Source organism: Lissotriton vulgaris, chromosome 12 (genome assembly GCF_964263255.1).
Source record: "Lissotriton vulgaris chromosome 12, aLisVul1.2, whole genome shotgun sequence".
In the NCBI taxonomy this organism is placed as follows: domain Eukaryota; kingdom Metazoa; phylum Chordata; class Amphibia; order Caudata; family Salamandridae; genus Lissotriton; species Lissotriton vulgaris.
Genome location: NC_141700.1, coordinates 247,849,601 through 247,869,629, shown reverse-complemented (window position 1 = coordinate 247,869,629; position 20,029 = coordinate 247,849,601). Strand labels below are relative to the sequence as shown.

Below are 20,029 nucleotides of genomic sequence, written 5' to 3'. Positions count from 1 at the left end.
CACTTTGCATGTCATTAGTGATAAGTATCACTGACATGCAAAGCGGGGCCCAAGATGGTCGCTATCTCCTTTTAGCTGTCACTAACTGGTGTTAGCGACAGCTTGGTAATAGGGAGATAATTTTATCTCCGCTTTCATGGCTTTTAAAGCCAAAAAAGCGGAGATAAACCCCCTTGATAATATGCCCCACGATTCCTTGGGGGTTTCAGCTGACAGGGCTTGGTATTGTGTTACATGGTAATTTTTCCATGAAACGTCAGAGGGTTGATGCAGGGGTTCTAGAAGAGGTGATAAACTATTTAAGCCTCATGAACAAGCGCATGGTCTTTTAAAGATTTGTGAAGTACTCGGGGCGGCGGTGTGTGTGTGCCCTCTTTCAGGAGCGGGCGGGGGGGCACTGCCAGCAACTTGCCAGGCCAGGCAGTGTTCAACACGTGCATCACCCTTTCTCTGCCTGCTATTGCGCTCCATGCTTCGGAAAGGTAAGAAAAAGAACGTGCATTTGAGTTTGAAATGTCCGATCCTGCAGCAGCACACTTCCAAAGTCCACACATGACAATAACCCGATTCAAGGCCCCATTCACCCGTTTTTTAAAAAAATAGATAACACTCCAAGAAAGTAAGGTTATAAAACTTTATTAACTACTAACTTTAACGAACGGAACAAAAACTAAAAACATTTAAACATTTCTCAACACAAAAAGCAACAATGGTTAGAAGCTGTCTTTTGTGCGAATAGTCCCAAGGCAGCACAACGTGCAGAGTTCTGGACGGCACCCAGGTGATGTCGCCTGGGTGCCGCACTGGTTTAGGGATCCTACAATGCTGCTCCGAAAATTGGCGTGGGGCGTCCCGGGTGGGGCGGGGGGAGGCCTCGTCAGTAGCGGTCTGTTGTGCGAATAGTCCCAAGGCAGCACAACGTGCAGAGTTCTGGACGGCACCCAGGGGATGTCGCCTGGGTGCCGCACTGGTTTAGGGATCCTACAATGCAGCACAGAAAAACAGCGTGGGGCGTCCCGGGTGGTGCGGGGGGAGGCCTCGTCAGTAGCGGTCTGTGTCCAGTGTCACATGGCTGACACAACATGTACGACAGGCAACCAGGTGATGTCCAGTAAACTGCCGCACTGGTTTTGGTATCCTACAATGCTGCTCCGAAAATTGGTGTGCGGCGGCCCGGGGGGGGGGCGTGGGGGAGCCGGCGTGAACGGGCCTCCCCAGGTGGCGGCCATCTAGCTGAGTTGCGCTCGCTCTTGCGGTCACAGCGTCTCGCTCACCATGTTGTTGAGTTGCTCCCACTCTTGCAGTGCAGCGATAGGCGGCTGCCACATGGCTCTTAAAATGGCGGACAACTCCTCGGTTTTAGGCCTGGTCCACTGAAATGGCCCTGGGACACTTTGGAACTCGGACGCTTGCCTGCTAGGGCTTGGGTTCCATTCTCGAAAAGCGTCCCCTCAGCCGTGAAGATTGTATAAAAGTCTTGGGGGGCCCCCGACTCCCGCAGGCTTCCGGTGGGGAGCGGCTGCCATGATTGCTCACGGAATGACCACGACGGAGCCACGAGATGGTGGTGCTCTCATGCTGACGCCAGCTTCAGTCTGAATGATCCAGAAACAAGGTGGGGCTTTCATCGTTTGGGAAAAAAAAATGTTCTAAACCAATGAAAAGTGTTATTTTTAGGTCATATGACCAAGCCTTCCATCTTTAGGAAACCAAAAGTAAAATGAACCAATGAAAAGTTTTATAAACAAGTCACATGACCTGTTATGCGGCATAGGGCTACAAAAAGCGTAGAAAATCCGTTGGCACGTGAGGCGGCGTCAGTAGCGGACCGATGTGCGAATAGGCCGAAGGCAGCACAACGGGCCGAGATCCGGATGGTACCGAGGTGGTGTCCAGCAAATTGCCGCACTGGTGTGGCCATCCTACAATGCTGCGCCGAAAGACGGCGTGTCCAGCTGAGTTGCGGTCACTGTTGCGGTACAGTGACTCGAACGCGCCGAGATCCGGATGGCACCGAGGTGGTGTCCAGCAAATTGCCGCACTGGTGTGGCCATCCTACAATGCTGCGCCGAAAGACGGCGTGTCCAGCTGAGTTGCGGTCACTGTTGCGGTACAGTGAGTCCAACGCGCCGAGATCTGGATGGCACCGAGGTGGTGTCCAGCAAATTGCCGCACTGGTGTGGCCATCCTACAATGCTGCGCCGAAAGTCGGCGTGGGGTGCCCCGTTGGCTTATGAGGTGATGCCAGTAGTGGATCGATGTGTGAATAGGTCGGAACCAGCACAAGGCGCCCTGCACTGTTGAGCCTTTTTCAATGCCTGTTTTTTGTTGTTTCCCCTCCATCAAAAACAAAACAAAAATACAAGGCGCCAAGATCCGAATGGCAAGTCCTGGATGTTGAGTGCCTCAGTTGAGAGTTCTGAGCAGTGCTTGTAAGACTGTCTGAAGCTTATTTGCACCTGCTGCAGCTTCACTAGGTCCGGCGGAACTTTTTGCCTTTTCCTTTCTGCTTCTTTTCCTACAATGCGTTTCATCTGAAGACACGACCAGGTCCCTGAATGTGTGCAGGGGGACGCTATTGATTGAATGAAAATGGCGGCTTGACACAAAGCTGACTCAAGCGTTACTGTTGGTGCTATACAGACAAAAATTGGTTTTCAGTTTGTACATTCTTCAGGTTTTTTTTTTCCATCCAAGTCTGATTGAGAGTTTGTAGAAAAATGGCTTCAGATTTTCCACATACTACTCTTCAACATTCTTCCTAAATGTAACAATGTGAGACTCACTAGGAGAACGGCTGTTTATCTTTCCTTTCAAAATGCTGCCAACAATATTTTCTGAATGGAAGACACCATCTTGTAGCATAAAGGGCCGAAAGGGGTTCTGGTCTGGCCGATGGTTGGTGGAGACATTTTGACTATATCTTGGACCTGCCCGGCCTCGCCCAAAATGGCGCCGGTATAAATGGGACTCGTAACTCCTTGCCCGCAAATGTATATCTAGAAAATGTTATTGTAAGTGGCCCTGTCGTATTTTAATTACAAAATGTACGTCCACCGATTCCGCAACTGTTAGACACCTTTGTTCTTGCAACCTAATGGCCCGCTCGTTACGTTCTTCTACAGTGTAAATGTCTCCTCATCATATACGATTTCAGTTTGCTCCGTGGCCAGCCCACGTGGTTATAGGCCCGTATTTGTATACTGACATTTTCACAATAAAGGTTTTTAAAACAAAACACGGTAGTAGTATTTACATTTGTAAAGTTTTTACTTTTAGTGACTGTTTTCGAATCAGTAAAAGGCAAGTGAAATAAGGCAGTCCAATTACATGACGGATAAAAGGTATAATATGTAGGAACGCAGTAAAGATAAATGGTCAAGGGCAGTTGTGTTTTTCATGTCTGCAACATAAAGTGATCGATAAGAATCTGATAATCAGGCGTATCGGCGACTAAGACAGCAGGCCGAATCTCTTTTACTCAACGGCTCCGTCATGGAAGGAAGAAACGCCCTTTTTCTCGAAAAAGGAATATATTTTACTTGCAAGACAGTTGTAAATTTTCCGGGAAAGTACATTAGCCTGGAATATTATAACATATGTTTGAAAAAAAAATATTGTTCGAAAATAATAAAAAGCGTAATTTTTAGGTCCTATGACCAAGCTTTTCATCATTAAATTAACAAAAGTAAAATGAACCAATGAAAAGTTTTATTAACAAGTCACATGACCTGTTATGCTTACGTTACGCGCTGCGCGCCGCGCCTCGGATCACTTCCGGGTGCGCTAACGCGGCGTGTCATGAAACGCATTACGCGACAACGTAGGTCAAGAATATAGTCTAAATGTCTCCACCAACCAGCGTTCAGAACACAACCCCTTTCAGCAGTCCAAAAAGTTCTGTTAAATGACAACAGAGGGGACAGGCAACAAGAACCATCAGTCAAAGAGGGGAGGGCAAGTTCTTCTCTTCCGGGTCATGTTGGGGCGCTACCGGAACTGATCGAATTGGTAGTCTACAGTGTTTCTGGATGTTTCAGACTAAAGCTGGCGTCAGCATGAGACCACTACCATCTCGTAGCTCCGTCGTGGCCATTCCACGAGCAATCATGGCAGCCGCTCCCCACCAGAAGCCTGCGGGAGTCGGAGGCCCCCAAGACTTTTGTAGAATCTTCACGGCTGAGGGGACGCTTTTCGAGAATTGTCCTGTGGCAGCCGCCTATCGCTGCACCGCAAGAGCGGGCGCATCTCAACTACATGGTGAGCGAGACGCTGTAGTCGCAAGAGCGGGCGGTAAACAGCTGAATGGCGGAAGAGGCACAGTGTAGCAAAAGCGGGCGGAATGGCAACTAAAACGATAAAGGGGCGCCCCACTACAGCTTGTCTTCAGGTCAAACGGATTGTGGGACAAGGTCCAGAATTGAAGAGTCATCAAAAGGCAAAAAGTTCCGCCGGACCCCGGGAGCCGGCCGCCTATGTCGGGGGCGATCTCAGGCTACACCAGTGCTATAAGACTTGGGGAGGGTGTCGGAGCCAAGCGTCTTCTCCGAGTCCATGGCCATCACACCGCCCCTCAGGGGCCTCCGTCAAGCTGTTTAGGAAGGTAACATATCACATTGTTTTCTAATGCAGTCAGGTCCACAAACGACACTCACTTACTTTGAGAATAGTGAAGCTGCAGTAGGTGGAAATAAGCTTCAGACAGTGTTACAAGCACTGCTCAGAACTCTTAACTATGGCACCCAACATCCAGAACTTATGCTATTTGAGAATGGTAGTGACATCGAAGCATCTCAGGGACCAAAACCATTAACGTACTTTCACGTATGAAAATCTTACTTGGGGAGGGGGCAGGAGCGAAGCGCCCCCTCCCAGTCAGCGCCACCACACCGTATGTTGAAAATCTGAAGCCATCGTTCTACAAAGTCAACCAAACTTGGATTGAAAAATCTAGAAAAATGTACAAACTGAAAACCAGTTTTGGTCTGCATAGCATCAGTAACAACGCTTGAGTCAGCTTTGTGTCAAGCCGCCATTTTGATTCAACAAAGCACAGGCATTGAAAAAGGCTGAAATTCAGAACTCTAAACTATGGCACCCAACATCCAGGAGCTTGCCATCCGGATCTTGGAGCCTTGTGCTGTTTTCGATCTATTCACACATCGGTCCACTACTGACATCATCTTATAAACCAACGTTATGTAAATAGTTTTTTAATAAAATGTTTTACCCTGTTTCTTTGCTGGTGTGTTGTCTATATTTTTAATATTTGCATAGGGTTTGTCGTTATTTTGTGCGGGATGGGTGATGGAGCCGAGCTGTCTTGCAGCCCTCATGGTGTGGAGCTCAGTTCATCTCACTATTTTCGTATTTCTCATGAAGGGTTGTTCCTAATATTTCTATTTTAGCGAGGTCAAAAAGAGATCCAATTAGTGGCCTACTGATTTTGCTCGATTACTTTTATTTTTTTACACGATTTTTCACTATCTGCAAAGACTAAACAGAGTATTGCGACTTTGTGTTTGTTTGTAAATAGAGAATGATCCAAAGAGAACCAATTCTAAAACAGTAAATGCTTGGACAACAATCAATCAAATGGAGAGACAAGGAGGCACGACGGATTACAACGGGGGTAAAGGCCTGCGTTAACTACCCTTCAGTATCTGCAAAGAGAGAGTACTACTAAGGCAAAAGAGGGGAGGGGGGGGGGGGTGCAGCGTTCAAAGCACATCAGCGTGCATAAATACGAAAATGTTTTTATCTATCACGTACTTGACATTTTAAAGCTTTTCATATTTGCTATTAAAAAACCAATGAAATTCACAGAAAAAACCATAGGTTATAGTGGATATATAGTTAGGAATTTGCATTTACAAAACCTTGAAAATTCAATGAAAAAACCATAGGTTATAGGCCATATATAGTTAGGAATTCGCATTTACAAAACCTTATTTTACTCGCATAAAACCATTGAAATTCCATATATAGTTAGAAGCGCTAACTATATATCGCGCACCCGCAATCCACTGCTGATGATGTCACATATTACATCATTCATGACATGGTCAGTGACATCACTGATGACATCACTGATGACATCTCAAATGACATCACTGATGACAACTCAAATGACATCACTGATGACATCTCAAATGACATCACTGATGACAACTCAAATGACATCACTGATGACATCTCATTTGTCATCACTGATCACATCACTCATGTGATAATACAATGAACCTCTTCAGACTCTAATATAACCTTACATACACTCAGTATAAACAGACACTCACAGACTGTCACTCATCCATGGAGTTACTCACACACCTAGTCAGTCATGCAAAGAATCAATCACACCTCCATTTCCTCAACTATAAAGTTATACACATCTTACTTATTCAAACATATAATAACACATATTTATTCTCTTATATAATCCCTGATACAAGCTCACAGTGATCGATACAGCCACTCACACATTCACTGGCTCTTATGTTCAGTTATTTATATATCTCAACTCTCACATGTATTGTGTTTTACATACGTACTTACTTGCACATGTAGCAATGAGAAATCCATTCACTCACCAACACACCCATGCACAGTCAACCGCCCATATAGCTGTTTCCACATGCACTCTTGAACTCATACTCCTAGTGAATCAACTGCTTACACATCTATGCAAAGAGTCACGCACCTCCCAGCCACCCACACACACACTCAGCCTCCCATTCAAATACTTGGGCAACCAATCAATAACCCATATGGCCACTCTTATAGCTACTGATCAACACATGCAGCAGCTTACACAACAACAAACATACTGATGCACAAATTAAGACAGTTTAGTCACTAACCCATGCACTCAGTGAGACACATTTAATCACTCACTCATACAGTCAGTCATGCACCTACTAAATTCTTCATCCAGACACTTATACATCCACTCATTCTTCAATATGTGAAACATATTTAAACTTTACAGACACATACAATCACTGGATGTTGTGATCAGTGATGTCATCAGTGATGTCATTTGAGATGTCATCAGTGATGTCATCAGTGATGTCACTGACCATGTCATGAATGATGTAATATGTGACATCATCAGCAGTGGATTGCGGGTGCGCGATATATAGTTAGCGCTTCTAACTATATATGGAATTTCAATGGTTTTATGCGAGTAAAATAAGGTTTTGTAAATGCGAATTCCTAACTATATATGGCCTATAACCTATGGTTTTTTCATTGAATTTTCAAGGTTTTGTAAATGCAAATTCCTAACTATATATCCACTATAACCTATGGTTTTTTCTGTGAATATATATATATATATATATATATATATATATATATATATATATATATATATATATATATATATATATATATATATATATATATATATATATATATTCACTGAAAAAACCATAGGTTTCACACCAGTTATAGTTAGCCGGACATTTTACTCATACAAAACCATTGAAATTCCCCTGTTATAGTTAGTTGTAGTCACTTTAACTCACGCACCCACAATCCACTGCTGATGATGTCACATATTTCATCATTCATGACATGGTCAGTGACATCACTGATGACATCACTGATTACATCTCAAATGACATCACTGATGACATCACTGATGACATCATCCATGTGACAATCAAATACACCTCATCACACACTAGTATATTCTTTCATCACTCACTGTAAAATAGAAAGTGTCATATTTGAAACCATTGACACACCAATAGAAATTTCTAAACACCCACTCAGTTATTCAGAGAACTATACACACATCAAATCACTTACCTATAGATTCAGTGTTATATGCAGTGAATAATCAACAGAACACTATCAAATATAATTATACGCCTATTTCAACATTACACACCAGCACACATTGTATTCACTTATAAAGACTGACTTATGAAAACATTTGATTATACTTAAATTTACTCACCTACACACTTATACAAACACCACTTCATCTATTTATATAGATAGTAACTCACACTTAGTGTGTTATAAAATCACTATTACAAGTATACAGTTATCCATATAGTGACTCATACAATCACTAAGCCTTAGGCACACTTAATTAGATATAACTGTCACATACACTGCCTTTTTTTTCAAGTTTAATGGAGATGTACCATTGAAAGAAATATTTCATCACCACCACACCCATAAACATATACTCTCACTGAAACAACTGTTATAACATGTAGTCTTAACCTCATATACCTACTGAATGAACTATTCACACATTTTTTGGCAATCACACACCCCCACCAAACCACATAGACATGCATTTACCCATACAAATACTCAGTTAAGAAACCACTAACAAATATAGTCATTAACATAGCAATTGAGACAAAGCAATAAAGACTTTAAGACAGTTTAGTAACTACACATTATATATAGTGAGACTCTACAAATTAGTCAAGGAAACAATCAATGACACTGTTACTAAATCCACCATCAACACATTTATATTTATATATCCAATCATTCTTCAATGCAAAGTAGTGTATTTATAATACATATTTAAATATCAAAGCAAACCACATTCACTGGATGATGTCATCAGTGATGTCATCAGTGATGTCATTTGAGATGTCATCAGTGATGTCACTGAACATGTCATGAATGATGTAATATGTGACATCATCAGCAGTGGATTGCGGGCGCGCGAGTTATAGTGAGTACAACTAACTATAACGGGGGAATTTCAATGGTTTTGTATGAGTAAAATGTCCAGCTAACTATAACTGGTGTGAAACCTATGGTTTTTTCAGTGAATTCCAAAGGTTTTTTAAATGCTAATTCCTAACTATAACGAGTGTGAAACCTATGGGGCCTTATTTACGAGCCCCTTGTGCCTCCGGAACGTCACTTTTTGTGACGTTCTGGTGGCGCAGAAGACTGAGTGATATTTATCAGGCAGGACTAAGCCACTTTTTGTGGCGTAATCCTGCCTGATAAATATCAGTCCCTTTAACGCAGTGTCCTGCGTTGAAGGGGCGTGCAATGGGTGTTGCTGGGGGCGTTCCCAGCAGCATCCATGGACTTGAGTAATTTATAGAATCCTCAAAGTCAGTCAGTCCAAATGCAAATGTTTCTCAAGAAAAGTCATAAACCGTGTCCGTGGGTCATATCTGCCCAAACGCCGATATTCCGAACGATTGAAAATGACTTTTCTTGAGAAACATTTGGATTTGGATTATCATGTCCTATACTTTGGAATTTTTGAAAGACTGACTTTGAGGATGCTATAAATTACTCAAGTTTGCCGAATTGTGTGGGTAAAATTGATACCTAGTCACTTTGAATAAGAATGTACTTATGACTCATCTAACATTTGGAAAGAAATTTCTAGTTATATGACAACAGGATACCGACATAACTTGAAGTAAATAAGAACGCCCTGACAAAGTTCTGTTGTACAGAACGAAACGTGTCGGCTGGCTGTGGTACATAAACTTAAGGAAAATAAAAGCATTTGAATATACACCAAGATTCAGCGCTTCAATAAGGACTCTAAGTGATATGATTTGATTAGACTTGTTGTGCAAGTGGTGCTGTGCCAAACTTTGGAATATTCTCCACTACTCTCTACTACTCACTCTCTGCTACTCCACTTCTCTCTAATATTCACTCTCTACTACTCGTTCTCTACTACTCTACTACTCTCTACTACTCTCTCTCTACTACTCACTCCCTACTACTCACTATCTACTACTCTCTACTACTCACTCTCTACTACTGTCTACTCTCTACTACTCACTCTCTACTACTCTCTCTCTACTACTCACTCTTTACTACTCACTCTATACTACTCTCTACTACTCACTCTCTACTTCTTACTCTCTACTACTCTCTACTACTCACTCTCTCTCTACTACTCTCTACTACTCACTCTCTACTACTCACTCTACTACTCACTCTACTACTCATTCTCTACTACTCACTCTCTACTGCTCTCTCTACTACTCACTCTCTACTATGCTCTACTACTCTCTCTCTGCCACTCACTCTCTACTACTCACTCGCTACTACTCTCTACTACTCACTCTCTACTACTCACTCTCTACTACTCCCTACTACTCACTCTTTACTACTCTCTACTACTCACTCTCTACTGCTCTCTACTACTCACTCTACTACTTACTCTCTACTACTCTCAACTACTCACTCTCTACTACTCACTCTCTACTACTCTCTACTACTCACTCTACTACTCTCTACTACTCACTCTCTGCTACTCTCCCTACTGCTCTCTACTACTCACTCTCTACTACTCACTCTCTACTAATCTCTACTACTCACTCTCTACTACTCGCTCTCTACTACTCTCTACTACTCACTCTTTACTACTCTCTACTACTCACTCTCCGCTTCTCTCTACTACTCACTCTACTACTTACTCTCTACTACTCTCTACTACTCACTCTCTACTACTCTCTACTACTCACTCTACTATTCACTCTACTACTCTCTACTACTCACTCTCTGCTACTCTCTCTACTGCTCTCTACTACTCTCTACTACTCACTCTCTACTCTCTATTACTCACTCTCTACTCTCTACCTCTCTACCTCTACCTCTACACCTCTAACTCTCTACCTCTCTCTACACGCACACATATACACATATATATATATGCATATATATGCATATGCATTTATATATATGTATGTGTATATATATATACATACATATATAAACATATATAATCTGCATATCTATATAAATACAAATATAAATGCATCCATACATATACATATATGCATACATATGCATGTTATTTACATGAAAGTTTGAAAAACACTAATAAAAGCAAAGCTAAAAAGCCACTTCATTACAAACAGAATGGCTTTAACTTAAACGAGGGCGAGATCTATTGCATTTTCAATGCTTGTTTACTTTGGTTTCATCAAGAAGGCATTCAGATGTGTCACATATTTGCCATAAATTCTGAATGTTAGCACTCTAGTTGCTCATTAGATCACTGTAGTAAAGCTACTGCTCACCAGGGAAGTCTGCTGCTGGTATTCAAAGTGCATGTTTCAGTCTGCATGTCAGAATTTTTTTAATGAAATAGAAGAGGATTTGAGACGTCAAAATGTGCGCTAATTTTTCTTTCTTCAGAACTAATCATAATTTATATGGCAAAATGACCCCCTTCATTTTGTTCCTTTGCAAATTAAATGTTGTAAGTGTTACCACTTTATTCCAATCAAGATGACTTCAGGTGTGCCACACTTTTGTCATAAGTAAGACTGTTAGCACTCTAGTTGTTCTTTAGAACACTCTGGGACATTCTGTCATTGGACTATAGTTGGGCTACATCTGGGGGATATTTGTGCCACATTTGGGCTATTTTGTCTCTGGTGGCCATCTTGGGAGACTTATTTGTTATGAAGTTACCTAATTTCCTCATTTACTATAGTATCCTCAGTAGGAAATACTTTCAGTTTTCTACTTTGATTCCATCAAGAAAGCATTCAGATGTGACACACACTTGCCATGAATTCAGAATGTTAGCACGCTAGTTGCTTATTAGATCACTGTAGTAAAGCTACTGCTCACCAGGGAAGCCTGCTGCTGGTATTGAACGTTCATATTTCAGCCTGCCTGTCAGAATTTTTTAATTAAACAGAAGAGGATTTGAGAAGTCACTCAAAATGTGCCCTAATTTTTCTTTCTGAAGCACTAATCATACTTTCTATGGCAAAATGAACCCCCTCATTTTGTTCCTTTTTAAATTAAATGTTTTCAGACTTACCACTTCATTCCAATCAAGATGGCTTCTGGTGTGCCATACTCTTGTCATAAGTAAGACTGTTAGCGCTCTAGTTGTTCTTAAGAACACCCTGGGACATTCTGTCATTGGGCTATACTTGGGCTACATCTGGGTGATATTTGGGCTACATTTGGGCTCTTTTGTCTCTGGTGGTCATCTTGGGAGACTGCATGTCAGAATTCTTTAACCACTTGGCTGCTAGGCGTTTTCCCCCCCTTGTGCTGGAAAATGCCATTTTAGTGGCACCATGACAAGCTCAGCTGTCATCAGCACACGACACCCGTGGGTGATGACGAGCTGAGCTCGTCATCAGCATCGAAGGGGTTAATGAAATAGAAAAGGATTTGAGAAGTCACTCAAAATGTGCCCTAATTTTTCTTTCTGCAGCACTAATCATACTTTCTATGGCAAAATGAACCCCCTCATTTTGTTCCTTTTTAAATTAAATGTTTTCAGACTTACCACTTCATTCCAATCAAGATGGCTTCTGGTGTGCCATACTCTTGTCATAAGTAAGACTGTTAGCGCTCTAGTTGTTCTTAAGAACACCCTGGGACATTCTGTCATTGGGCTATACTTGGGCTACATCTGGGTGATATTTGGGCTACATTTGGGCTCTTTTGTCTCTGGTGGTCATCTTGGGAGACTGCATGTCAGAATTCTTTAACCACTTGGCTGCTAGGCGTTTTCCCCCCCTTGTGCTGGAAAATGCCATTTTAGTGGCACCATGACAAGCTCAGCTGTCATCAGCACACGACACCCGTGGGTGATGACGAGCTGAGCTCGTCATCAGCATCGAAGGGGTTAATGAAATAGAAAAGGATTTGAGAAGTCACTCAAAATGTGCCCTAATTTTTCTTTCTGCAGCACTAATCATACTTTCTATGGCAAAATGAACCCCCTCATTTTGTTCCTTTTTAAATTAAATGTTTTCAGACTTACCACTTCATTCCAATCAAGATGGCTTCTGGTGTGCCATACTCTTGTCATAAGTAAGACTGTTAGCGCTCTAGTTGTTCTTAAGAACACCCTGGGACATTCTGTCATTGGGCTATACTTGGGCTACATCTGGGTGATATTTGGGCTACATTTGGGCTCTTTTGTCTCTGGTGGTCATCTTGGGAGACTGCATGTCAGAATTCTTTAACCACTTGGCTGCTAGGCGTTTTCCCCCCCTTGTGCTGGAAAATGCCATTTTAGTGGCACCATGACAAGCTCAGCTGTCATCAGCACACGACACCCGTGGGTGATGACGAGCTGAGCTCGTCATCAGCATCGAAGGGGTTAATGAAATAGAAAAGGATTTGAGAAGTCACTCAAAATGTGCCCTAATTTTTCTTTCTGCAGCACTAATCATACTTTCTATGGCAAAATATACCCCTTATGTTGTTCCTTTTTAAATTAAATGTTTTAAGAGTTACCACTTTATTCCAATCAAGATGGTTTCAGGTGTGCCATACCTTTGTAATAAGTAGGACTGTTAGTGCTCTAGTTGTTCTTTAGAACACTCTGGGAAGCTGCAGTAGAACACTAAGGAATCAACTGACAGTCTCTGTCCTTGTTGGATGTACATGTTTTACTGAGAATGTCAGACTTCATTCTCACATGACTGAGAAAGATAATGTGAATTTACAGAAAATATGCTTTCAGTTTAGCTTATAGATCCCCTTCCAAACCACTGTGGGAAAAGCATGAGATAATATTTTTCTTTCAAACATGATTCATGATATCCCAGCAGAAGGCTTTTTCACATGGTAAAATCACCTTAGAACTCACCACAATTCCTAAAATGAGTATGGTACCATCAACAAATGATTTATAATGTAACTAAAGTCCTAAAACCTTCTATTAACTGCAATGCTTTTTAATGAGGTACTATCATGTATATTGGTCCCAAGATGGCTGCCAATCAGATCTCACGATGAGATGTGTGGTTAGGCTCCGCCCAGATATATATATATATATATTTTCTTTTGATTTTCTCAGGAACTACTGGAGGGATGTACGCCATTTAACCAAAAGCGTGATCTGCGTAACAGACCCTACTATTTTCCCAAATTTGGTGTCATTCCGTTCAGCGGTTCGGGCTGTAGCCATGTCTAATCGTCCTATGGATATTAACATGGGGAAAACACGTCAGTAGGTAGTTATAGTTAGGACCTAGCTTCCATAGGAAATCCACAACATTCTGTTGGGAATAACTTTGGCGCTGGTGGACGAATCTTCGTGAATTTCTCCAAGAAAATGGCCTGCTCAGTTCCGCTCCTTCCCTGAAAGTTTGGAGGTGATTCGTCAAGTGGGGGCCGAGAAAAAAGGGGGTCCCAAAACATGTTTTCCCCATGCAATTTGTTATAGGGACCTTTAGCCAGGGCCACAGCCTGAACGGAATTACACAAAATTTGGCAGAGAGGTAGAGTTCTGTTCGCAGATTGTGCTTTTTGTTAAATGCTGTAAATCCGTTCAATAGTTTCTAGGAAAATTACAAGTAAAATCATAGTGATATCTAGAGACGGAGTTCAGCACGCGTACTGAAATCTGTTCAATTACGAGCGCGAGCTGCATGCTGATTGGCTGTGAACTGTCTGTCAACACTCAAAACCAGGAAATGTTGGTGGCCATCTTGTTTTTCGCTAGAACCGAGTCACAAGAAAACAGTAAAACAAAGTTGAGAAATAAGGGAAAGGGGTAGGGTAGAGACATTCTTACCCTCTAGGCTTGCTCAGGGGGTCGTACATGGATGTTTAGGCTCTATTTTTTTATTTTATTTTAAAGAAAAATTTATGCATACGCGTGTGGAAATACGTACAATTACGCGTAGGAGCCGCATGCTGATTGGCTGTTAATACTCCAAACCAGGAAGTGTTGGCAGCCATGTTGTTTGTCGGGAGAGCAGAGTCAGAAGAAAACAGTAAAACAAAGTTGAGAAATAAGGAAACGCGTCAGGGTAGAAACATTCTGAGCCTATAGTCTTGGTCGGGGGTGGTACATGGAACTTTAGGCTCAATTTTTTAAATAAGAAAATGGAGGGGTACTCGTGCAGTACTTGTACGTGGTGGAAAAGGTGAAAAAAACATAGAAGTCCGTTTTATTCAATAGGTCCCGGAGGGGCAAATTATGGGGGCAATTTTTCTGCATAATGGGGGGCTTGTAAGGTGCCCGAGCACTGGGGAACGGAACTCCTCTGGTTACATTTTGAAGTATGCGGGGGGTTACGGTCGTATTCCCCGCAGTCTTGGTGAGCGGCACCCCTCGGGTATTTTAAAAAAATATATATGTTTGAGCTCTCTCTCTCTCTCTCTCCCCGTACACGTCACGGGGAACGCCACATTTCTGGGGCAGTGATATGTAAAATGTCCTTCCAGCTCCGGGTACCTGCATTGTCTGGAGTTTTTTATTTATGTTGGGAGAGTGGGCTTCATAATATGTCCTAGTACATTCCCATAGAAGCCTATGTTCTGGTGTTAACATGGGTTTCTATGGGAAATAACAAGGATTGTATCTTAAAGCTCATTATCGCCGTTTTATCGGCAGTTTCCTGCCAATAAAACGGCGATAATTTTAACACCGGTCCTTGATAATATGCACCTAAATTTACTGCTCAAAAAAAAGAGCAATGGGCCATATTATCAACAAAAGGCGATACATTGTCGTCGCTTTTATTGGCAGGAAACTGCCGATAAAGCGGCGATAATGGGCTTGATAATATGCCCTTGTGACTAACCATAGCATCCCAGCTTAACATCAGAACTTGGACTGCCATGGGAATTTACAAGGGCCTATGGTTTTTTATTAATGTTGGGAGGGTGGGATTGATAATATGTCCTTGTTAATTGCCGTAGAAGCCTATGATATGGTGGTAACATGTGCTTCTATGGGAAATAACAAGGCTGTATTATCTTGGTCATTATCACAGTTTTATCGGCAGTTTCTTGCCAATAAAATGGCGATAATTGTAACAGAGGTCCTTGATAATATGCACTTAAGTTTACTGGTCAAAAAAAGAGCAATGAGCCATATTATCAACAAAAGGTGATACATTATTGTCGCTTTTATCGGCAGGAAACTGCTGATAAAGCGGCGATAATGGGCTTGATAATATGCCCTTGTGAATACCCATAGGAGCCCAGGTTAACACCAGAACCTGGGCTGCTATGGGAAGTTACAAGGGCCTATTATCAAGCACATTATCGCCGCTTTATCTGCAGTTTCCTGTTGATAAAACCGGCTATAATGTATCGCCTTTTGTTGATAATATGCTCCTTCATTTCTATGATAGTATGAAAAGCTTTCTTTTTTTTTTTGGGGTGTAGCAGTTGTACTCTCTTGGCATGCTCAGCGTCGTTTCGAAGCTCACGTTTTCTTTTTCTTCAAGTTCAACAAGCAAACCTTTCTTTCTATAAGTTAGTAAATCTGTCGCTTTCTTTTCCCAGTTCGTGTGTCATCCACTGCTGTACTTTAGTACAGTATTAATAGTCATATTTTTTATATATTTATTTGAAAGGTCTCACCGTTATTTTTATTATATCTGTTAGTTAGAACTCAGTAGTTTTCAATCCTAGTCTTCACTATCTTACTATAGTATTTCAACATTATTTTTATTGTGGACCTCCCCCACAAAATAAAAGAAGTATGTAGTTTTTTTTTTGTAACTTTTATTAAACAATAATTATAAACGAAACTCAATCATAACTATATTAGAACTCGAAAAATAACTTCAACAATGTTATAAACAAATTGTGAAATGGATTCCAAAAGGTGTCCGATTTGAGATGTCATCAGTGATGTCATTTGAGATGTCATCAGTGATGTCATCAGTGATGTCACTGACCATATCATGAATGATGTAATATGTGACATCATCAGCAGTGGATTGCGGGTGCGCGATATATAGTTAGTGCAACTAACTATATATGCGAATTTCAATGGTTTTTTGTGAGTAAAATAAGGTTTTGTAAATGCTAATTCCTAACTATATATGGTCAATAACCTATGGTTTTTTCAGTGAATTTTCAAGGTTTTGTAAATGCTAATTCCCAACTATATATGGTCTATAACCTATGTTTTTTTCAGTGAATATATATATATATTGTTGGACTTGGCCCGCAGGGCAGGTTCACCCCTAGACTTTTTGCCTTATTTGTGACCCTGTGTCAGTGATTTTTGGGTCTCTGCGCACTTTCCCCTGGGTCCCAGAGTGAAAGTGCGTGCGTGTAGTATGGCTGGCCTGCCCTCCCATAGGAATGCATGGGGAATGTGTGTATCCCTGGTAGTTCCTGATGCGTGGGGAGTGCAGGCTCGAGTTTGGTATGCCTGAACTCGTGAGAGTAAATGCTGCAAGATGGTGTCTGCGGCATGTGTGTGTCTAGTTGGGAAGTGCTACTTCTGGACATTGAGATACGTGTGCAGTGAGGGTGCTGGAGCGTGATTGGCTGGAGCTGGCTGGCATGCCAGGCTCCAGGAAGTCTGGATGGGTCTGCCCGGTGGTGAGTGGGAGATTAGCATGAGTGATGTGTGGGAGGAGTGTACCTGGGTCCTGGATGGGCTGGGTTTTCCCCACACAATGCTGGCTCCGCCCCCCTGTGGTGTGTCTAATGACCCTAGCCTCCCCAGTGAAAGGAATGGGTGGTTGGGCCATCAAGAGTGCTCCAGAACCAGCTGCGACTGGTTTTCCCCCCACCCTGCACATTGTAACAAAGGATTTGTTAGTATAAGAAGGGGCTGTGACCCCTTAGAAAAGGTTCTTCTTTTGAATCCTGCCAGAGGGGGCTTGTGCCGCTGCTGGGGCCAGAAGGACCGCCACTTGGGGAGTCTCCCTGCCTGGAGACCCAGTGTGCTGGCTCTGGCCCAGCCTTGCCCCCCCTGCCTGCCTCCAGCCCTGCTGGAGCCCTGTCCTGTCCCCCAGTGCTGGGGAGCCCTGAGGACTTCTTTCCTGCAGCCTAAGAGCGCTGCTCTCTGCCCTACAGCGCTGGGAGCGTGGAGATCGCCTGCCTAGCGCTTGGAGAGCGCTGGATTTTGCCCCTAGCGCCTGGGAGCGCTTTTGCTGCTGTTTAGCGCTTACGAGCGCTTATTTGTGCCTGCAGCGCTTGGGAGTGCTGTGGTCTGCAGAGGCCGGTGCCCACCCGGCCTCCGATCGCCCCGTGTGGTGGTTTGACGGCGCGGGTGCCACCCCCGCTCATTGCCGTATTGTTTTGCCCAGGTCCGTGATTTATTGGATTCACGAGGGAGCCCACTCCTCGGATCCTGGGAAGCCGCCTGCCTGCCTAAAACGGGCCGCCGCGCTGCCCGCGACGACCCGGAAGTGCTCCGGCCGGCCGGCCAATCAGAGCGCGGCCCCGGAAAGGCCAACCGGAAGTCCCGCCTCCCTCGCCGAGCCGCGAGAGAGCCTGCCGAGGCTCCCCGAGAGGGAAGGAGAGCCCCGGGACCAGCGGGAGAGACCCGCCTCCGCTGGAGAGACCAGCGCAACCCGGTAGGTGCCTGCAGAGGAGGGGGGGAGCGTCGGGACACATTGCCGGTGTCCGCCCCGCCCCCTCTCGGTAGCGCGACCTCGCGCCTTTGTGTTGAGCCTGAAAGGCTCTTAGGGGGCATTTGTGAGTGACCCGAGTCCCCAAGAGGGGGACTCCAACCCGAGCCAGAGAGGCCCCAACGACCAGCGCCTTTCTTGTTTGACGAGCCAGAGAGGCTCGTGAGCACATTTACTAAGAGCCCAGAGAGGCTCTGAGGGGCATTTCGTCCATGAGCCTGCGAGGCTCTTGAGGAGCATTTGTCCGTACCCCGGGTCCCCAGAGAGAGGGACCCCACAGCCCAGCGAGGCTGCACCATTGGCTTGGAGTCCAGTGAGGCTCCAGCCTGCCTTTTGCTTTGCGAGCCCTGAGAGGCTCGAGTGCCCCCCCTTGTCTGAGAGCCTGAGAGAGACTCTGAGGGGATCATTTCTTGTCTGGGAGTCCAGTGAGGCTCCGCAGTGCCACAGTGGTGGTTCTTTGAGCCCAGAGAGGCTCTAACTTTGTGCTAAATTTCCCTGCTCCAGTTGCCCAGCACTTTGTGGGCAACTGCCACGTTTAGGCCCTGACATTGGGACACCGGGACAGTCACAGGTGGTGACTTGTGAGTATGGGGTAATGGTTATTGATTCTGCACCTCTGAATGTATTGCTTATGCGTCATGTGCCTTTACACCTCTGAATGTTGATACATCATGTGTTTTATCCTTGCACCCCTATAGGTATTGTGACATGTAGGTGGTTGTTTTCTCCCTAGTACAGGTGGTGCTAGAGAGGTCCTGTTACCAGTGATTACTGGTTGTATGCTCTACTTTTATATTTTGTGCTACAGTAATTATTTCTAAAAGTGCTGATACCCTTGACAGTGGTCCATGTGGCCCTGTCCTGTACAAATATCCCTTGTAAATTCCGCCCGTGTCTGTTGGCACCGTGTAATAAGATGTGTGTTTTATCTGATGTATATTTTTATAATACAAAGGCTATTTTTACATAACCTTGTGTGGAGTGTTTCTTTGTGGTGGGCCTTGGGTGTTGTTGCTGGGGTGCGTGCGCAAATACTTAACTTACATCGCCTCCAAGTTTAGCCTTGACTGCTCGCGCCACGTTACCTAGAGGGCGAGTAGGGGTTATCTTGGCGTGTAACTCCCTTGCCCTGACACTTAGAACTGGCGATCCCTGACTGACCTCGACGCGAGTCTTGGCCGGCCAGGGAGCCGGGTCTAACATATATATATATATATATATATATATATATATATATATATATATATATATATATATATATATATATATATATATATATATATATATATATATATATATATATCATTTCTATGGCACAATGAAACCCCTCATTTTGTTCCTTTTCAAATTAAATGTATTAAGTGTTACCACTTTATTCCAATCAAGATGACTTCAGGTGTGCCATACTTTTGTCATAAGTAAGACTATTAGCGTTCTAGTTGTTCTTTAGAACACTCTGGGACATTCTGTCATTGGGCTTTATATGGTCTATAACCTATGGTTTTTTCAGTGAATTTTCAAGGTTTTGTAAATGCTAATTCCTAACTATATATGGTCTATAACCTATGGTTTTTTCAGTGAATTTCAATGGTTTTTTAATAGCAAATATCAAAAGCTGTAAAATGTATTCTTCTTTTAAAGGAAAAATATATTTTATATGTATTTAATATAATTGTTTTATGTATATAAATTTT

The 20,029-nt window shown here is 43.1% G+C and overlaps 1 protein-coding gene across 2 annotated transcripts in view; it reads left to right on the top strand.

Moving 5' to 3' along the window:
* Positions 1 to 20,029, top strand: part of LOC147673876 (cytochrome P450 2D6-like) — a 429,037-nt gene that overhangs the window by 360,692 nt on the left and 48,316 nt on the right. The window lies entirely within an intron of this gene.